General features: G+C 46.6%; 1 protein-coding gene across 1 annotated transcript in view; it reads left to right on the forward strand.

Moving 5' to 3' along the window:
* LOC128697558 (transient-receptor-potential-like protein) overlaps positions 1-21880 on the forward strand; it is a 622300-nt gene that overhangs the window by 4706 nt on the left and 595714 nt on the right. Inside the window, exon 2 of the mRNA XM_053789343.2 lies at positions 2456-3044. The gene's annotated coding sequence lies outside the window, so the exon portion shown is untranslated. The remainder of the gene's footprint in view (positions 1-2455; positions 3045-21880) is intronic.

The raw sequence follows: 21880 nt of genomic DNA on the forward strand, positions 1-21880 counted from the left end.
ACTTGTACCACATGACGTAACTTGTACCACTTGACGTAACCTGTACCACTGCCTCTGTGTTCTGTACTCTATCACCACCACTAGTGTACCCCACCACCAATACAACAACCACTAGTGTACCCCACCACCAATACAACATCCACAAGTGTACCCCACCACCGCTACAACAACCACTAGTGTATCCCCCACCACAACAACAACCACTAGTGTACTCCACCACCACTACAACAACCACTAGTGTACCCCACCACCGCTACAACAACCACTAGTGTATCCCCCACCACTACAACAACCACTAGCGTACCTCACCACCACTATAACAACCACTAGTGTGCCCCACCACCACTACAACAACCATTAGCGTACACCACCACCACTACAACAACCAATAGTGTACCCCACCACCACTACAACAACCACTAGTGTACCCCACCACCACTACAACAACCACTAGTGTACCCCACCACCACTACAACAACCATTAGCGTACACCACCACCACTACAACAACCAATAGTGTACCCCACCACCACTACAACAACCACTAGTGTACCCCACCACCACTACAACAACCACTAGTGTACCCCACCACCACTACAACAACCACTAGTGTACCCCACCACCACTACAACAACCACTAGTGTACCCCACCACCACTACAACAACCATTAGCGTACACCACCACCAATACAACAACCACTAGTGTACCCCACCACCACTACAACAACCATTAGCGTACACCACCACCACTATAACAACCACTAGTGTACCCCACCACCACTACAACAACCATTAGCGTACACCACCACCAATACAACAACCACTAGCGTACCCCACCACCACTATAACAACCACTACAACAACCAATAGTGTACCCCACCACCACTACAACAACCACTAGTGTACCCCACCACCACTACAACAACCGCTAGTGTGCCCCACCACCACTATAACAACCACTACAACAACCAATAGTGTACCCCACCACCACTACAACAACCACTAGTGCACCCACCACCACTATAACAACCACTACAACAACCGCTAGTGTGCCCCACCACCACTACAACAACCACTAGCGTACCCCACCACCACTACAACAACCAATAGTGTACCCCACCACCACTACAACAACCGCTAGTGTACCCCACCACCACTACAACAACTACTAGTGTACCCCACCACCACTACAATAACCACTAGTGTATCCCACCACCACTACAACAATCACTTGTGTACCCCACCACCACTACAATAACCACTAGTGTATCCCACCACCACTACAACAATCACTTGTGTACCCCACCACAACCACTACAACAACCACTAGTGTACCCCACCACCACTACAATAACCACTAGTGTATCCCACCACCACTACAACAATCACTTGTGTACCCCACCACCACTACAATAACCACTAGTGTACCCAACCACCATTACAATAACCACTAGTGTACCCCACCACTACAACAACCACTAGTGTACCCCACCACCATTACAATAACCACTAGTGTACCCCACCACCACTACAACAACTACTAGTGTACATCACTACCACTACAACAACCACTACTGTACACCACCACTACAACAACTACTAGTGTACATCACCACCACTACAACAACCACTACTGTACACCACCACTATAACAACCACTTGTGTACCCCGCCACCACTACAACAACTACTAGTGTACATCACCACCACTACAACAACCACTACTGTACACCACCACTATAACAACCAGTACTGTACACCACCACTATAACAACCACTACTGTACACCACCACTATAACAACCACTAGCGTACCCCTCCACCACTACAACACACCACAACCACCACCAATCACACCCCTTTCACAACCACAGTGACCAGACGTACACTAGTTCCCTGGCTGGCTCACTTACACTCTGTGAGACTAGGATGCTCTTTCCCATTTGCATTACTAAACAGATCCTTAAAAAATATTATACAACTGTGTGCAACTCTGAAGGTTCGAACCTCCTTCCGAGAACTGGATCCCCGCCCTTCCTCATGAGAGCCGTGAGTGTCACCACCAGACAACTTCGTGAGTTAAGATGCGTTACCTTATCCCATTGGTTGAATGAAATACTTCAGCTCTTTACTGGAACAACGTTTCGCTCTGTTTAGATCTTTATCAGTCTGTGATGACTTGATGAAAATCTAAAAGGAACTTCATAATTAAAAGCTTAATCTCGTAACACAGAGGCAGCACTGTGGGACTACTAGCGCCTCTTAGCTCTAATTAAGCACTCAGGTCACCTCTCCTCAGGACCCCCTCAGCTTCGATACACTTATGGCTTCCTCAGCGCCTCACTCATTTAAGGAATTCCCTTCAATGGTAGATGCTGGTGAAGGCCTCCTCATTTATGCATTTAGAACTACCCTTCCCATAACTAGGGTTAAAACCTAATCACCCCTCACTTTCCAGGTGTTCCCTTGAGTGTTTATCCCTTCTTCACGAAAGCAGTTTGCTCTTTTCCTGTTTACATGCCACGAGGTGTCACGAACGTATCTCTAGTGTTGGCCGGGTGACAGAAAAACTCGCAGTGATAAACTAGTGAAGGAAATGATTTCAGTGAAATGAAAACAGTGACAGTATAGTACATCACTAAGCCAATACACGAGTGAAAACGCAATATAATTCTTGTAGTCATCGGGAGGGAAAAAGAAACCTTTGTATGTAACGTGAAGGAGAAGGAACCTCTGTAAATTAACCACACGTACCGTGAAGGAGGAACCTAAGTTAAACGCACGTAACGTGAATCAGACGAAGTAGTAGTGTCCAGACGTACTAGGAACGATTTGATAGCATCGTGTAAACTTGTGGCAGATTCTCAGTTCAAGGAAAAGGTAACCCGGGAGAATGTTGGTGTAGAAAGCAGAGACCAAACTTCAACTGAGTTTGTTTGGATATAACCAGAGTCTGATAGGACATCAACAGAGTCTGCTGGGACATAAGCAGAGTCTGCTAGGATAAAACCAAAGGTGCTCATCCTTACAAGTCCCAGCACCCAGCGGTAAGTACCTCACTCTTACAAATATCTTTGTTTTCAGTGTCATACCCGCAAGAATATTTGAGTTGTGGTTCTGATCCTCACTAAAACTCTTCAGGAAAGATGCTCTGGTAGGAACACATGGATAAACGACACTCACCCACCTTATATGGATGAGGAGGGTGAGTACCGTGTACCTAGAGTGAGTGTACTCTGTTGTACTTATTGACAGGGTAACACTTATGTTACCACGTCAGTACTCTAGAGGAACACCACATCAGCCTCTACAGTACTGTAGAGGAACATCAACTATGTTTAGTGCTCTGTGGATTCTGATATATTAAACAAAACAATTTAAATATTATAAGATACAGCATCAAAACTTAAGAAAAACTTTTTTTTTGCTTACATATCTATTTTGTCTTTTTTTTCTCAAATTCATCTGCCCTCACACGAGTGTCTTAATTCTAGAGACGTTTCCCCAACCAATGGGTTTACCAGTACAGTTCAGGGACATAAACTGAAGACAGTAGAAAATGAGGTAATCAGTCCCTCAGTCTAGGCGCAGTTGTTGAACACAGTAACATTCTAGAACCTTGTTTTAAACCCTAAAAGAGGGTTTAAAATGAACTTCCAGTGTAGGTATATATATATATATATATATATATATATATATATATATATATATATATATATATATATATATATATATATATATATATGTGTGTGTGTGTGTGTGTGTGTGTGTGTGTGTGTGTGTGTGTGTGTGTGTGTGTGTGTGTGTGTGTGTGTGCGTGTGTGTGCGTGTGTGTGTGTGTGTGTGTGTGTGTGTGTGTGTGTGTGTGTGTGTGTGTGTGTGTGTGTGTGTGTGTGTGTGTGACTCAATCTAGAGCAACGTGACGCAGCGAGAAGCGGGTCTCGTTCTGGTACACTACAATGTGAGTAATATTTCTTGGCACAGTTTCCCGATTCACCCCCTCGATCTCATTGATCATTCCCCTCCCTGCTGCTCATCTCCAAGCCTCTCATCTCCTAGCCTCTCATCCCCGAGCCTCTCATCCCCTAGCCTCTCATCCTCAAGCCTCTCATCCCCTATCCTTTCATCTCCTAGCCTCTCATCCCCTAGCATGACTGCCTCTTCTCTCCCAGGCTGGCTGCCTTTTACCTCTTCTCTAGACAAGCTAAGACCTACAACTATTTTAATGGTCAAAGAAAGCGGTACCGGCGATCACAGGGAAGAATGAAAACTTAATGGAAGGAACCAGTGAATTTAATCTATGTAGAATGTCATCAACTCTCATTATGAGGCCACAGACAGAGAACATCATCCCCATAACTCACCCATTTGGTATTTGGAGGAAGGATATTTCTGAGGTATGCGGATGATGTGCTCTGTCTGTGGCCTCGTAATGAGAGTCCTGATGACTATCCACCTAGATTAAACTCGCTGGTCCATTCCATTAAGTTCACTCTGGAAAGTGAGGTAAATGGAATAATTACATTTCTGGATATACATATTCACAGATCTTGTGGAACACTTAAGGTCAATGTTTATCTCAAGTCTACTAACATATGTTCATGCATACATTACTGTTCGAATCACCAAATACATATTAAAGAGTGTATTTAATTTTATATTTCTGAGATCCCTTAGGATCTGTAGCCCTGAATTATATGATGGGGAAATTAGAAAAATCTTTGAAATTGTTTCTAATTTGCAATATCCACGAACATTTATTGATAAAGGTTTCGATAAAACTAAACTTAATAATTCTACAAGATAAAACCTAATACCCAGTATAAACTTGAGAATTTATTGCTTTTACCATATAATAAATATATCTCTCACTTCCAACAAACTTTTAATTAAATACTTTAATGTTAAAGTTACCTTTAAATATGACAATACCCTGAAACATGATAATGTTTCTCCTATGTATGGACTGATGAAGCCACTGTGTGGCGAAACGTTTCCTCAATAAAGATACCCAAGAGTTGCACATGTGTCAAATTTATCAACATGTCGGTTCTCTGAACCATTCATCTACAACCCTGAAACATGAATTAATAAAAATTCTGCCAAGGAATCACTGGGTTGTGTATACTCCATCCCATGTTAAGGTTGTGATACCTCTTTAGGACAAACTGGCAAATCTCTTGAGGCCAGAATTAAACAACATAAATATGCAATATCAAGTGGACAAGACTCCAGTGCTTTGATCATTCACGTAAGAGATACAGACCATTGTGTAGATTGGACTAATGCCAAAGAATTACTTCCCTGTAATTCTACAGTTCAACGAAATATTTTGGAACCATCTCTTACCGAACATGATGCACAAGATATTTCAAATTTGTGTTCTGGAATGTATAAACTTGACACTTTTATAGCCCAAAATATTGTCCAAAATATTAAAGGTAAAAACGTTTTTTCACAAAAAATACGGAGTGTGTTCTTTGTCAAGTGAACAATGTAACTTGATATTAGACAAATGTGTGTGTGGGTTAGATTTGTGCGGGACCTGCTTGTGTGAGGTGTTGTCGCCTTAGCCGAGTGAGGTGTCGCCTCGGGGTTTAACACATAAAATGTGCTTCTCTGCCTCATTTTCCCATTCCTCTGAAGATGTGTGTAAGCATATGAAAGCGATGAGGTTTTATATCATATATATAATGTGTGTGAGTGTTTGTTTGTTTGTTTGTTTGTGTGTGTGTGTGTGTGTGTGTGTGTGTGTGTGTGTGTGTGTGTGTGTGTGTGTGTGTGTGTGTGTGTGTGTGTGTGTGTGTGTGTGTGGTTCAGTTATCAGTATCACTGATAACTTCAGAGACCAGCTGCTGACATCAGTCACCGTATTTAAAGCATTAAAAAGGAACAAGCTTCCGCCTGGGCGATGTTTCGCTCTGTGAAGAGTGCTGTCAAGTCTTTTGAGTTGGGGCGGAACGTTGTCGCAATCAAGGCTCGTCTTGCAGCCTACGCGTTTTATCTCACCTGGCTCTGCAGCACACTATGTGTAGCCAAAGTTAGTAGTGCACTGTGTAGCCATAGCCAGTACACTATGTGTAGCCATAGTTAGTAGATGTAGTACATTATGTGTAGCCACAGTCAGTAGTAGTACATCATGTGTAGCAATAGTCAGTAGTACACTGTGTAGCTATAGTTAGCAGTAGAAGTACACTATGTGTAGCCATAGTTAGTAGTAGTAGTACATTATGTGTAGCCACAGTCAGTAGTAGTACATCAATAGTCAGTAGTACACTGTGTAGCCATAGTCAGTAGTACATTGTGTAGCCATAGTTACTAGTAGTAGTACATTATGTGTAGCCATAGTCAGTAGTACATTGTGTGTAACCATAGTAGTATACTATATGTAACCATAGTTAGTAGTACACTATGTATAACCATAGTCAGTGACACGTCACATGTATCCATAGCGGCAAGCCATATGAATACATAATGGCACGCCATATGTAAACACTGTCAGCGGCACGTCATGTATCCAGTCATTTAGTGGTGATAAAGTAAGGACAGGTACCTTAATGGACTCACTGTCTGTCTGTCCATCACACTGGAATGACTGTATGGGACTGGTATGTTTCAACAGACTGTCTGTCTGTCTGTTACATTCTTATACACACAGCTGCCAGAATTTTCACCAAACTCCGCTGTTATTAATGAGAAACTGACCTTTAAAATACAGGACGAAAAATTCCTGATGCTGACCTTTAAGAGAGAGAGAGAGAGAGAGAGAGAGAGAGATTTCTATATAATTTCTGTAAAATTCTTGGACCCATAAGCACTGTTTTCATTTTCTACTAAGCATTTTCAGACCTTTATCTCCACATTCTTCACGTAAACATCTTAAAAAAATAATCCTAGCATTTGTTTCTTACTGGAATGTGTGACAGACTTCCTGGAATGTGTGACAAACTTCCTGGAATGTGTGAAGGTTTGCTGGAATGTGTGATAGACTTCCTGGAATGTGTGACAGACTTCCTGGAATGTGAGACAGACTTCCTGGAATGTGAGAAAGACTTCCTGGAATGTGTGACAGACTTCCTGGAATGAGTGAAAGATTGCTGGAATGTGTGATAGACTTCCTGGAATGAGTGAAGGATTGCTGGAATGTGTGATAGACTTCCCAGAACGTGTGTGTGTGAAGGTTTACTGGAATGTGTGATAGATTTCCTGGAATGAGTGCAGGTTTACTGGAATGTTTAGTAGTCCTAGCAGAATGTCTATCAGACCTACTGGAATGTCTAACAGGCCTACTAGAATGTCTAACAGGCCTACTGGAATGTCTACAGGCCTGCTGGAATGTCGAACTGGCCAACTAAAATGCCTAACATGCCTACTGGAATGTCTAGCAGCTTACTGGAAAGTTTAACAGGTCTACTGAAATGTCGAACAGGCCTACTAAAATTTCTAATATGCCTAATGGAATGTCTAACAGCCTATTGGAATGTCTAACATGCCTACTGGAATGTCTAACAGATTACTGGAATGTCTAACAAGCCTACTGGAATGTCTAACAGGCCTACTGGAATGTTTAACAGGCCTACTGGAATGTCTAACAGGCCTACCTGGATGTCTAACAGGCCTGCTGGAATGTCTAACAGGCCTACTGGAATGTCTAACAGACCTACTGGAATACTCCAAATATACATTTCATTGGTACTGAAACCTGGAATACCTGGGCCTTGAGATCACACAGAAACACACTCAGCGCCTTGCTGGAAAATGTGAGAATTCTCTCATACGTCGTTAAAGAGTTCGGTTGGGGGTCCTGGAACGGTGATGGGTGTTCATGTCCTGGCCCCGGGGGGCAGCGACCCCCGCCGTCCCCCTGAAATCACTAAGGGTTTTCTCCCTCTCTGCGGGGAGGCCACTTTAGTTAATACGGATTTTCTTCATCTGTGGGCCTCTCTTGCAACAGTGGAGGGTCTACTGTATACCTTGTCTATATAGGACGAATTTGTGTAAATGCTAGGATTGAGGAGGCTGTGGAAAAGGCGTTCTTAGTACCAGTTCCTCAATTTTTGATGCAATTTTTCCATCGCAATTGCAAAAAATACAATATAAAAAGGAGTGTTGCAAGAAAGCTTACTGTATTCTCCTTATCCGTGACTCTATCGACTCTCACACTACTATAGTGTTACACGTATAAATTTGGACGTTCTTATTGCTGCCAGACTTGTTGAGGTTTTTCTGACTTGCTTGTGTTTTAAACGCGCGTTTTTGTAGATACGTTCAGTGTTATGCTCACTTTTATGTTTTCGTTTGGTCAGTGTTTGTAGTTCCTCTACTTCCAGTCCGTGTTCCATCACTGGTGTTCCCTCTTTGAATTGCATGACCATACGTTTATTGACATTGAACTCCAGCAGCTACTTGTTTACCCCCGCAATCTGATTCTTCCTGGAGACTGGAGGTCATTTCTGGTCTTCCTTCATGTCGCTTACACCTTTTCTTTCGTTTTACTTATGTAATTACGAAGTAGCTTTAGTCATATAAGGCACGCCATTTTGAAACTGCCCCTCAATTTCCTTTCGTACACAATAGCATTCATTTTCAACTTTTCTGCTTGCTTCCCCTTTTATTTTACTTTGTCTTCTGTGTTTTATATTTCTTTCATGTTCTTGGATTTCGTTCATCCCAGGTTGACCCACTGACTCTCTCTATTTCGTTCGTCTCTCCATATCTGGCGTAAATCTTTCTAAGACTTTACTACACCTTGTCTAGTCTGTAAGTCTCCTACGCCATTTCGTCTCTACCGGAGTACCTCTTTCAAGAAATTTATCATATCCTAATCTAAATTTTTAGTCAGATTTTCCGTCATATTCTCCCAGTTTTCTCTTCTGTCTCGTTTCTACTATACTGTGTCCCTTTCTCCCTACTACAAAATCACCTTAAATAAAACTTACCAACGCATTTCTCCTAAATCTTGAGAATGCTAATGCAACTACAGCTGATGCTGCAGCTGAATATACTGGGGGGCGTAACTATTGCTGTTGCAATTAATATTGCAGCTACAGCAGCCGCTCCTGCTGCTGTTACATTGCTTGTTGTCGTCTAGATAATTTACAACATGAAAGCACTACGACAAATTTTCCAACCTAATTCAAGCCTCGTAACTATGAGAGCCTCAATGGCAACGCTTTAGTACAGAAACTCTGGCCATAAATACCAACGTTTCCGTATTCCTGTTTGAAAGGAGGACGGAGGAAGGAAGTAGGGTGGGAGATTGACGCGAGGGAGAGGAAGAGAAGGACGAGGAGGAGTGGGAAGAGAACAGCAAGGAAAGGAGAGAGATCGAAGAGAGGGAGAGGAGGCAGAAGAGGAATAGAAAGAGGACAAGGAGGGAGAGTGAGGCGAGAGAGAGAAGAGGTTGAAGAGTAGGAAGAAAATAGGATGAAAAGCAGTAGGAGGAGGAGGAAGAGGGCGAGGAAGAGGAAAATGAGGAGTACGGAGAGGAAGACGAGGAGGAGGAGAGGTAAATCCATGAATGAGTCTCTATAGACTAATACACATATGAACAATTCCACAAAAAAGTATTATATATAAAATACTTTTATATGGAATTGTGGCACAAAAATTTAAAATAAATCAAATGTAAAGTACAATTTGGCAGATTCTGAAGAGAAGTTGCAGAGGTTGGTGGATGAACTTGGTAGGGTGTGTAAAAGAAGAAAATTAAAAGTGAATATAAGAAAGAGTAAGGTCATGAGATAACAAAAATATTAGGTGACGAAAGATTGGATATCAGATTGGAGGGAGAGAGTATGGAGGAGGTGAATGTATTCAGATATTTGGGAGTGGACGTGTCAGCGGATGGGTCTATGAAAGATGAGGTGAATCATAGAATTGATGAGGGGAAAAGGGTGAGTGGTGCACTTAGGAGTCTGTGGAGACAAAGAACTTTGTCCTTGGAGGCAAAGAGGGGAATGTATGAGAGTATAGTTTTACCAACGCTCTTATATGGGTGTGAAGCGTGGGTGATGAATGTTGCAGCGAGGAGAAGGCTGGAGGCAGTGGAGATGTCATGTCTGAGGGCAATGTGTGGTGTGAATGTAATGCAGAGAATTCGTAGTTTGGAAGTTAGGAGGAGGTGCGGGATTACCAAAACTGTTGTCCAGAGGGCTGAGGAAGGGTTGTTGAGGTGGTTCGGACATGTAGAGAGAATGGAGCGAAACAGAATAACTTCAAGAGTGTATCAGTCTGTAGTGGAAGGAAGGCGGGGTAGGGGTCGGCCTAGGAAAGGTTGGAGGGAGGGGGTAAAGGAGGTTTTGTGTGCGAGGGGCTTGGACTTCCAGCAAGCGTGCGTGAGCGTATTTGATAGGAGTGAATGGAGACAAATGATTTTTAATATTGACGTGCTGTTGGAGTGTGAGCAAAGTAACATTTATGAAGGGATTCAGGGAAACCGGCAGGCCGGACTTGAGTCCTGGAGATGGGAAGTACAGTGCCTGCACTCTGAAGGAGGGGTGTTAATGTTGCAGTTTAAAAACTGTAGTGTAAAGCACCCTTCTGGCAAGACAGTGATGGAGTGAATGATGGTGAAAGTTTTTCTTTTTCGGGCCACCCTGCCTTGGTGGGAATCGGCCAGTGTGATAATAAAAAATAACTTTAACATTTACAACACAGTCCAGGGTCGTGTATAACACAGTCTAGGGTCGTGTATAACACAGTCTAGGGTCGTGTATAACACAGTCTAGGGTCGTCTATAACAGTCTAGGGTCGTCTATAACAGTCTAGGGTCGTGTATAACACAGTCTAGGGTCGTCTATAACACAGTCTAGGGTCGTGTATAACACAGTCTAGGGTCGTGTATAACACAGTCTAGGGTCGTGTATAACACAGTCTAGGGTCGTGTATAACACAGTCTAGGGTCGTCTATAACAGTCTAGGGTCGTGTATAACACAGTCTAGGGTCGTCTATAACACAGTCTAGGGTCGTCTATAACACAGTCCAGGGTCGTGTATAACAGTCTAGGGTCGTCTATAACACAGTCTAGGGTCGTCTATAACACAGTCTAGGGTCGTGTATAACACAGTCTAGGGTCGTGTATAACACAGTCTAGGGTCGTGTATAACACAGTCCAGGGTCGTGTATAACACAGTCTAGGGTCGTCTATAACACAGTCCAGGGTCGTGTATAACACAGTCTAGGGTCGTCTATAACACAGTCTAGGGTCGTCTATAACACAGCCTAGGGTCGTGTATAACACAGTCTAGGGTCGTCTATAACAGTCTAGGGTCGTGTATAACACAGTCTAGGGTCGTCTATAACACAGTCTAGGGTCGTCTATAACACAGTCTAGGGTCGTGTATAACACAGTCTAGGGTCGTCTATAACAGTCTAGGGTCGTGTATAACACAGTCTAGGGTCGTCTATAACAGTCTAGGGTCGTGTATAACACAGTCTAGGGTCGTCTATAACACAGTCTAGGGTCGTGTATAACACAGTCTAGGGTCGTGTATAACAGTCTAGGGTCGTGTATAACACAGTCTAGGGTCGTGTATAACACAGTCTAGGGTCGTGTATAACACAGTCTAGGGTCGTGTATAACACAGTCTAGGGTCGTCTATAACAGTCTAGGGTCGTGTATAACAGTCTAGGGTCGTCTATAACACAGTCTAGGGTCGTCTATAACACAGTCCAGGGTCGTGTATAACAGTCTAGGGTCGTGTATAACACAGTCTAGGGTCGTCTATAACACAGTCTAGGGTCGTGTATAACACAGTCTAGGGTCGCGTATAACACAGTCTAGGGTCGTGTATAACACAGTCCAGGGTCGTGTATAACACAGTCTAGGGTCGTCTATAACACAGTCCAGGGTCGTGTATAACACAGTCTAGGGTCGTCTATAACACAGTCTAGGGTCGTCTATAACACAGCCTAGGGTCGTGTATAACACAGTCTAGGGTCGTCTATAACAGTCTAGGGTCGTGTATAACACAGTCTAGGGTCGTCTATAACACAGTCTAGGGTCGTCTATAACACAGTCTAGGGTCGTGTATAACACAGTCTAGGGTCGTCTATAACAGTCTAGGGTCGTGTATAACACAGTCTAGGGTCGTCTATAACAGTCTAGGGTCGTGTATAACACAGTCTAGGGTCGTCTATAACACAGTCTAGGGTCGTGTATAACACAGTCTAGGGTCGTGTATAACAGTCTAGGGTCGTGTATAACACAGTCTAGGGTCGTGTATAACACAGTCTAGGGTCGTGTATAACACAGTCTAGGGTCGTCTATAACACAGTCTAGGGTCGTGTATAACACAGTCTAGGGTCGTGTATAACAGTCTAGGGTCGTGTATAACACAGTCTAGGGTCGTCTATAACACAGTCTAGGGTCGTGTATAACACAGTCTAGGGTCGTCTATAACAGTCTAGGGTCGTGTATAACACAGTCTAGGGTCGTGTATAACACAGTCTAGGGTCGTGTATAACACAGTCTAGGGTCGTGTATAACAGTCTAGGGTCGTGTATAACAGTCTAGGGTTGTGTATAACAGTCTAGGGTCGTGTATAACACAGTCTAGGGTCGTGTATAACAGTCTAGGGTCGTGTATAACACGGTCTAGGGTCGTGTATAACAGTCTAGGGTTGTGTATAACAGTCTAGGGTCGTGTATAACACAGTCTAGGGTTGTGTATAACAGTCTAGGGTCGTGTATAACACAGTCTAGGGTCGTGTATAACAGTCTAGGGTCGTGTATAACACAGTCTAGGGTTGTGTATAACACAGTCTAGGGTCGTGTATAACACAGTCTAGGGTCGTGTATAACACAGTCTAGGGTTGTGTATAACACAGTCTAGGGTCGTGTATAACACAGTCTAGGGTCGTGTATAACACAGTCTAGGGTCGTCTATAACACAGTCTAGGGTCGTCTATAACACAGTCTAGGGTCGTGTATAACACAGTCTAGGGTCGTCTATAACAGTCTAGGGTCGTGTATAACACAGTCTAGGGTCGTCTATAACAGTCTAGGGTCGTGTATAACACAGTCTAGGGTCGTCTATAACACAGTCTAGGGTCGTGTATAACACAGTCTAGGGTCGTGTATAACAGTCTAGGGTCGTGTATAACACAGTCTAGGGTCGTGTATAACACAGTCTAGGGTCGTGTATAACACAGTCTAGGGTCGTCTATAACACAGTCTAGGGTCGTGTATAACACAGTCTAGGGTCGTGTATAACAGTCTAGGGTCGTGTATAACACAGTCTAGGGTCGTCTATAACACAGTCTAGGGTCGTGTATAACACAGTCTAGGGTCGTCTATAACAGTCTAGGGTCGTGTATAACACAGTCTAGGGTCGTGTATAACACAGTCTAGGGTCGTGTATAACACAGTCTAGGGTCGTGTATAACAGTCTAGGGTCGTGTATAACAGTCTAGGGTTGTGTATAACAGTCTAGGGTCGTGTATAACACAGTCTAGGGTCGTGTATAACAGTCTAGGGTCGTGTATAACACGGTCTAGGGTCGTGTATAACAGTCTAGGGTTGTGTATAACAGTCTAGGGTCGTGTATAACACAGTCTAGGGTTGTGTATAACAGTCTAGGGTCGTGTATAACACAGTCTAGGGTCGTGTATAACAGTCTAGGGTCGTGTATAACACAGTCTAGGGTTGTGTATAACACAGTCTAGGGTCGTGTATAACACAGTCTAGGGTCGTGTATAACACAGTCTAGGGTTGTGTATAACACAGTCTAGGGTCGTGCATAACACAGTCTAGGGTCGTGTATAAGTCTAGGGTCGTGTATAACACAGTCTAGGGTCGTGTATAACACAGTCTAGGGTTGTGTATAACACAGTCTACGGTCGTGTATAACACAGGCTAGGGTCGTGCATAACAGTCTAGGGTTGTGTATAACACAGTCTAGGGTCGTGTATAACACAGTCTAGGGTCGTGTATAACACAGTCTAGGGTCGTGTATAACACAGTCTAGGGTCGTGTATAACACAGTCTAGGGTCGTGTATAACACAGTCTAGGGTCGTGTATAACACAGTCTAGGGTCGTCTATAACACAGTCTAGGATCGTCTATAACACAGTCTAGAGTCGTCTATAACACAGTCTAGGGTCGTCTATAACACAGTCTAGGGTCGTCTATAACACAGTCTAGGGTCGTCTATAACACAGTCTAGGGTCGTCTATAACACAGTCTAGGGTCGTCTATAACACAGTCTAGGGTCGTCTATAACACAGTCTAGGGTCGTCTATAACACAGTCTAGGGTCGTCTATAACACAGTCTAGGGTCGTCTATAACACAGTCTAGGGTCGTCTATAACACAGTCTAGGGTCGTCTATAACACAGTCTAGGGTCGTCTATAACACAGTCTAGGGTCGTCTATAACACAGTCTAGGGTCGTCTATAACACAGTCTAGGGTCGTCTATAACACAGTCTAGGGTCGTCTATAACACAGTCTAGGGTCGTCTATAACACAGTCTAGGGTTGTTTATAACAAGCCAGCTTGATTGAACACAGTCCTTAAGTGTTAATTAGGTTAATTATTAAGCTATAATTACAGTGGCACTCCATAAGCTGATCATGGTTGGGAAATTAAATGGAATTCACCCCATTATCTAAACTGTGTGGTGGTGCTCTTCCAGCAGCACCACCAGCCTAGTGTGTGGTGGTGCTCTTCCAGCAGCACCACCAGCCTAGTGTGTGGTGGTGCTCTTTCAGCAGCACCATCAGCCTAGTGTGTGGTGGTGCTCTTCCAGCAGCACCACCAGCCTAGTGTGTAGTGGTGCTCTTCCAGCAGCACCACCAGCCTAGTGTGTGGTGGTGCTCTTCCAGCAGCACCACCAGCCTAGTGTGTGGTGGTGCTCTTCCAGCAGCACCACCAGCCTAGTGTAGTGGTGCTCTTCCAGCACCACCAACAGCCTAGTGTGTTGGTACTCTTCCAGCACCACCAACAGCCTAGTGTGTGGTGGTGCTCTTCCAGCACCACCAACAGCCTAGTGTGTGGTGGTGCTCTTCCAACACCACCACCAGCCTAGTGTGGTGGTACTCTTCCAGCACCACCAACAGCCTAGTGTGTGGTGGTGCTCTTCCAGCACCACCAACAGCCTAGTGTGTGGTGGTGCTCTTCCAACACCACCACCAGCCTAGTGTGGCGGTGCTCTTCCAGCACCACCAACAGCCTAGTGTGTGGTGGTGCTCTTCCAGCGCCACCAACATGCTAGTGTGTGGTGGTGATCTTCCAGCACCACCAACAGCCTAGTGTGTGGTGATGCTCTTCCAGCAGCACCACCAGCCGTGTGGTGGTGCTCTTCCAGCACCACCAACAGCCTAGTGTGTAGTGGTGCTCTTCCAGCAGCACCACCAGCCTAGTGTGTGGTGGTGCTCTTCCAGCAGCGCCAACAGCCTAGTGTGTGGTGGTGCTCTTCCAGCACCACCACCAGCCTAGTTGTGTGGTGGTGCTCTTTCAGCACCACCACCAGCCTAGATGTGTGGCAGTGCTCTTCCAGGAGCACCACCAGCCTAGTGTGGTGGTGCTCTTTCAGCACCACCACCAGCCTAGTGTTTGGTGGTGCTCTTCCAGCACCACCACCAGCCTAGTGTGTGGTGGTGCTCTTCCACCACCAGCCTAGTGTGTGGTGGTGTTCTTTCAGCACTTCCACCAGCCTAGTGTATGGTGGTGCTCTTCCAGCAGCACCACCAGCCTAGTGTGTGGTGGTGCTCTTCCAGCACCACCACCAGCCTTCCTTCCCACTGCTAACACAACCACCACCACCAGCCTCCCTTCCCATTGCTGACACCATCACCACCAGCCAAGTGTGTGGTGGTGCTCTTCCAGTACCACCACCAGCCATCCTTCCCACTGCTGACACCACCACCAGCCTTCCTTCCCACTGCTGACACCACCACCACCATCAGCCTTCCTCCCACTGCTGACACCACCACCACCACTAGCCTAGTGTGTGGTGGTGCTCTTCCAGCACCACCATCAGCCTTCCTTCCCACTGCTAACACAACCACCACCACCAGCCTCCCTTCCCACTGCTGACACCATCACCACCAGCCAAGTGTGTGGTGGTGCTCTTCCAGTACCACCACCAGCCTTCCTTCCCACTGCTGACACCACCACAACCACCACCCTACCTTCTCACTGCTGACACCACCACCAGCCTCCCTTCCCACTGCTGACACCACCACCAGCCTTCCTTCCCACAGCTGACACCACCACCACCAGCCTTCCTTCTCACTGCTGACACCACCACCACCAGCAGCCTTCCTTCCCAGAGCTGACACCGCTACCACTTACAATATTTGGTCCAGTGGTAGTGCCATTTACAAAATCTGGTCCAGAGTAATGCCACTTACAATATCTGATCCAGTGGTAGCGACACTTACAATATCTAGTCCAGTGGTAGTGCCACTTACAATATCTCTTCCACTGGTAGTGCCACTTACAATATCTGGACCAGTGGTAGTGCCACTAACAATATCTGGACCAGTGGTAATGCCACTAACAATATCTGAACCAGTGGTAGTGCCACTTACAATATCTGGTCCACTGGTAGTGCCACTTACAATATCTGGACCAGTGGTAGTGCCACTAACAATATGTGGACCAGTGGTAGTGCCACTTACAATATCTGGACCAGTGGTAGTGACATTTACAATATCTGGTCAAGTGAGAGTGCCACTTAAAATATCTGATCCAGTTATAGTGCCACTTACAATATCTGATCCAGTGATAGTGCCACTTACAATATCTGGTCAAGTGATAATGCCATTAACAATATCAGGCCCAGTGGCAGTGCCACTTACAATATCTGGTCAAGTGATAGTGGCACTTACAATATCTGATCCAGTTATAGTGCCACTTACAATATCTGATCCACTGATAGTGCCACTTACAATATCTGGTCAAATGATAGTGCCACTTACAATATCTGGCCCAGTGCCAGTGCCACTTACAATATCTGGTCAAGTGATAGTGGAACTTACAATATCTGATCCAGTTATAGTGCCACTTACAATATCTGATCCACTGATAGTGCCACTTACAATATCTGGTCAAATGATAGTGCCACTTACAATATCTGGTACAGTGGTAGTGCCACTTACAACATCTGGTACAGTGGTAGTGCCAATTACAATATCTGGCCTAACTGTCACTGTCACCAATATGTTATTCATGTGAAGGTGCCACTGAAGGTTGGCCCACTTAAAATACATGAGCTGACCTATATGACTGAGCCTGGAACTGCCTGGCAGTCTTGACTGAACTACCTGGCTGTGAGGGAAGACCTGGGGTCTTGATTGAGCTACTTGGTTGTCAAGAAAGACTTGGGGTCTTGAGAGATACAAGTTACCACGCGAGCTGTAACATCTTCACTCATCCTTCGGAGGGCAGGCACTGTACTTTCACCTCCAGGACTGTAACATCCACACTCATCCTTCCGAGTGCAGTCACTGTACTTCCCACCTCCAGGACTGTAACATCCCCACTCATCCTTCAGAGTGCAGGCACTGTACTTCCCACCTCCAGGACTGTAACATCCCCACTCATCCTTCAGAGTGCAGGCACTGTACTTCCCACCTCCAGGACTGTAACATCCACACTCATCCTTCAGAGTGCAGGCACTGTACTTCCCACCTCCAGGACTGTAACATCCCCACTCATCCTTCAGAGTGCAGGCACTGTACTTCCCACCTCCAGGACTGTAACATCCCCACTCATCCTTCAGAGTGCAGGCACTGTACTTCCCACCTCCAGGACTGTAACATCCCCACTCATCCTTCAGAGTGCAGTCACTGTACTTCCCACCTCCAGGACTGTAACATCCACACTCATCCTTCAGAGTGCTGGCACTGTACTTCCCACCTCCAGGACTGTAACATCCACACTCATCCTTCAGAGTGCAGTCACTGTACTTCCCACCTCCAGGACTGTAACATCCCCACTCATCCTTCAGAGTGCAGTCACTGTACTTCCCACCTCCAGGACTGTAACATCCCCACTCATCCTTCAGAGTGCAGTCACTGTACTTCCCACCTCCAGGACTGTAACATCCCCACTCATCCTTCAGAGTGCAGGCACTGTACTTCCCACCTCCAGGACTGTAACATCCCCACTCATCCTTCAGAGTGCAGGCACTGTACTTCCCACCTCCAGGACTGTAACATCCACACTCATCCTTCAGAGTGCAGGCACTGTACTTCCCACCTCCAGGACTGTAACATCCCCACTCATCCTTCAGAGTGCAGGCACTGTACTTCCCACCTCCAGGACTGTAACATCCCCACTCATCCTTCAGAGTGCAGGCACTGTACTTCCCACCTCCAGGACTGTAACATCCCCACTCATCCTTCAGAGTGCTGGCACTGTACTTCCCACCTCCAGGACTGTAACATCCACACTCATCCTTCAGAGTGCAGGCACTATACTTCCCACCTCCAGGACTGTAACATCCCCACTCATCCTTCAGAGTGCAGGCACTGTACTTCCCACCTCCAGGACTGTAACATCCACACTCATCCTTCAGAGTGCAGGCACTATACTTCCCACCTCCAGGACTGTAACATCCACACTCATCCTTCAGAGTGCAGGCACTGTACTTCCCACCTCCAGGACTGTAACATCCCCACTCATCCTTCAGAGTGCTGGCACTGTACTTCCCACCTCCAGGACTGTAACATCCCCACTCATCCTTCAGAGTGCAGGCACTGTACTTCCCACCTCCAGGACTGTAACATCCCCACTCATCCTTCAGAGTGCAGGCACTGTACTTCCCACCTCCAGGACTGTAACATCCCCACTCATCCTTCAGAGTGCAGTCACTGTACTTCCCACCTCCATCACTGTAACATCCCCACTCATCCTTCAGAGTGCAGTCACTGTACTTCCCACATCCAGGACTGTAACATCCCCACTCATCCTTCAGAGTGCAGTCACTGTACTTCCCACCTCCAGGACTGTAACATCCCCACTCATCCTTCAGAGTGCAGTCACTGTACTTCCCACCTCCAGGACTGTAACATCCCCACTCATTCTTCAGAGTGCAGGCACTGTACTTCCCACCTCCAGGACTGTAACATCCCCACTCATCCTTCAGAGTGCAGGCACTGTACTTCCCACCTCCAGGACTGTAACATCCCCACTCATCCTTCAGAGTGCAGGCACTGTACTTCCCACCTCCAGGACTGTAACATCCCCACTCATCCTTCAGAGTGCAGGCACTGTACTTCCCACCTCCAGGACTGTAACATCCACACTCATCCTTCAGAGTGCTGGCACTGTACTTCCCACCTCCAGGACTGTAACATCCCCACTCATCCTTCAGAGTGCAGGCACTGTACTTCCCACCTCCAGGACTGTAACATCCCAACTCATCCTTCAGAGTGCAGGCACTGTACTTCCCACCTCAAGGACTGTAACATCCACACTCATCCTTCAGAGTGCTGGCACTGTACTTCCCACCTCCAGGACTGTAACATCCCCACTCATCCTTCAGAGTGCAGGCACTGTACTTCCCACCTCCAGGACTGTAACATCCCCACTCACCCTTCAGAGTGCAGGCACTGTACTTCCCACCTCCAGGACTGTAACATCCCCACTCATCCTTCAGAGTGCAGTCACTGTACTTCCCACCTCCAGGACTGTAACATCCCCACTCATCCTTCAGAGTGCAGGCACTGTACTTCCCACCTCCAGGACTGTAACATCTCCACTCATCCTTCAGAGTGCAGGCACTGTACTTCCCACTTCCAGGACTGTAACATCCCCACTCATCCTTCAGAGTGCAGGCACTGTACTTCCCACCTCCAGGACTGTAACATCTCCACTCATCCTTCAGAGTGCAGGCACTGTACTTCCCACTTCCAGGACTGTAACATCCCCACTCATCCTTCAGAGTGCAGGCACTGTACTTCCCACCTCCAGGACTGTAACATCCCCACTCATCCTTCAGAGTGCAGGCACTGTACTTCCCACCTCCAGGACTGTAACATCCCCACTCATCCTTCAGAGTGCAGGCACTGTACTTCCCACCTCCAGGACTGTAACATCTCCACTCATCCTTCAGAGTGCAGTCACTGTACTTCCCACCTCCAGGACTGTAACATCCCCACTCATCCTTCAGAGTGCAGGCACTGTACTTCCCACCTCCAGGACTGTAACATCTCCACTCATCCTTCAGAGTGCAGGCACTGTACTTCCCACCTCCAGGACTGTAACATCCCCACTCATCCTTCAGAGTGCAGGCACTGTACTTCCCACCTCCAGGACTGTAACATCTCCACTCATCCTTCAGAGTGCTGGCACTGTACTTCCCACCTCCAGGACTGTAACATCCCCACTCATCCTTCAGAGTGCAGGCACTGTACTTCCCACCTCCAGGACTGTAACATCTCCACTCATCCTTCAGAGTGCAGGCACTGTACTTCCCACCTCCAGGACTGTAACATCCCCACTCATCCTTCAGAGTGCAGGCACTGTACTTCCCACCTCCAGGACTGTAACATCCCCACTCATCCTTCAGAGTGCAGGCACTGTACTTCCCACCTCCAGGACTGTAACATCCCCACTCATCCTTCAGAGTGCAGGCACTGTACTTCCCACCTCCAGGACTGTAACATCCCCACTCATCCTTCAGAGTGCAGGCACTGTACTTCCCACCTCCAGGACTGTAACATCCCCACTCATCCTTCAGAGTGCAGGCACTGTACTTCCCACCTCCAGGACTGTAACATCCCCACTCATCCTTCAGAGTGCAGGCACTGTACTTCCCACCTCCAGGACTGTAACATCCCCACTCATCCTTCAGAGTGCAGGCACTGTACTTCCCACCTCCAGGACTGTAACATCCCCACTCATCCTTCAGAGTGCAGGCACTGTACTTCCCACCTCCAGGACTGTAACATCTCCACTCATCCTTCAGAGTGCAGGCACTGTACTTCCCACCTCCAGGACTGTAACATCCCCACTCATCCTTCAGAGTGCAGGCACTGTACTTCCCACCTCCAGGACTGTAACATCCCCACTCATCCTTCAGAGTGCTGGCACTGTACTTCCCACCTCCAGGACTGTAACATCCCCACTCATCCTTCAGAGTGCAGGCACTGTACTTCCCACCTCCAGGACTGTAACATCCCCACTCATCCTTCAGAGTGCAGGCACTGTACTTCCCACCTCCAGGACTGTAACATCCCCACTCATCCTTCAGAGTGCAGGCACTGTACTTCCCACCTCCAGGACTGTAACATCCCCACTCATCCTTCAGAGTGCTGGCACTGTACTTCCCACCTCCAGGACTGTAACATCCCCACTCATCCTTCAGAGTGCAGGCACTGTACTTCCCACCTCCAGGACTGTAACATCCCCACTCATCCTTCAGAGTGCAGGCACTGTACTTCCCACCTCCAGGACTGTAACATCCCCACTCATCCTTCAGAGTGCAGGCACTGTACTTCCCACCTCCAGGACTGTAACATCCCCACTCATCCTTCAGAGTGCAGGCACTGTACTTCCCACCTCCAGGACTGTAACATCCCCACTCATCCTTCAGAGTGCAGTCACTGTACTTCCCACCTCCAGGACTGTAACATCCCCACTCATCCTTCAGAGTGCAGGCACTGTACTTCCCACCTCCAGGACTGTAACATCCCCACTCATCCTTCAGAGTGCAGGCACTGTACTTCCCACCTCCAGGACTGTAACATCCACACTCATCCTTCAGAGTGCAGGCACTGTACTTCCCACCTCCAGGACTGTAACATCCCCACTCATCCTTCAGAGTGCAGGCACTGTACTTCCCACCTCCAGGACTGTAACATCCACACTCATCCTTCAGAGTGCAGGCACTGTACTTCCCACCTCCAGGACTGTAACATCTCCACTCAT

This window comes from Cherax quadricarinatus, chromosome 44 (assembly GCF_038502225.1).
Source record: "Cherax quadricarinatus isolate ZL_2023a chromosome 44, ASM3850222v1, whole genome shotgun sequence".
NCBI lineage: Eukaryota > Metazoa > Arthropoda > Malacostraca > Decapoda > Parastacidae > Cherax > Cherax quadricarinatus.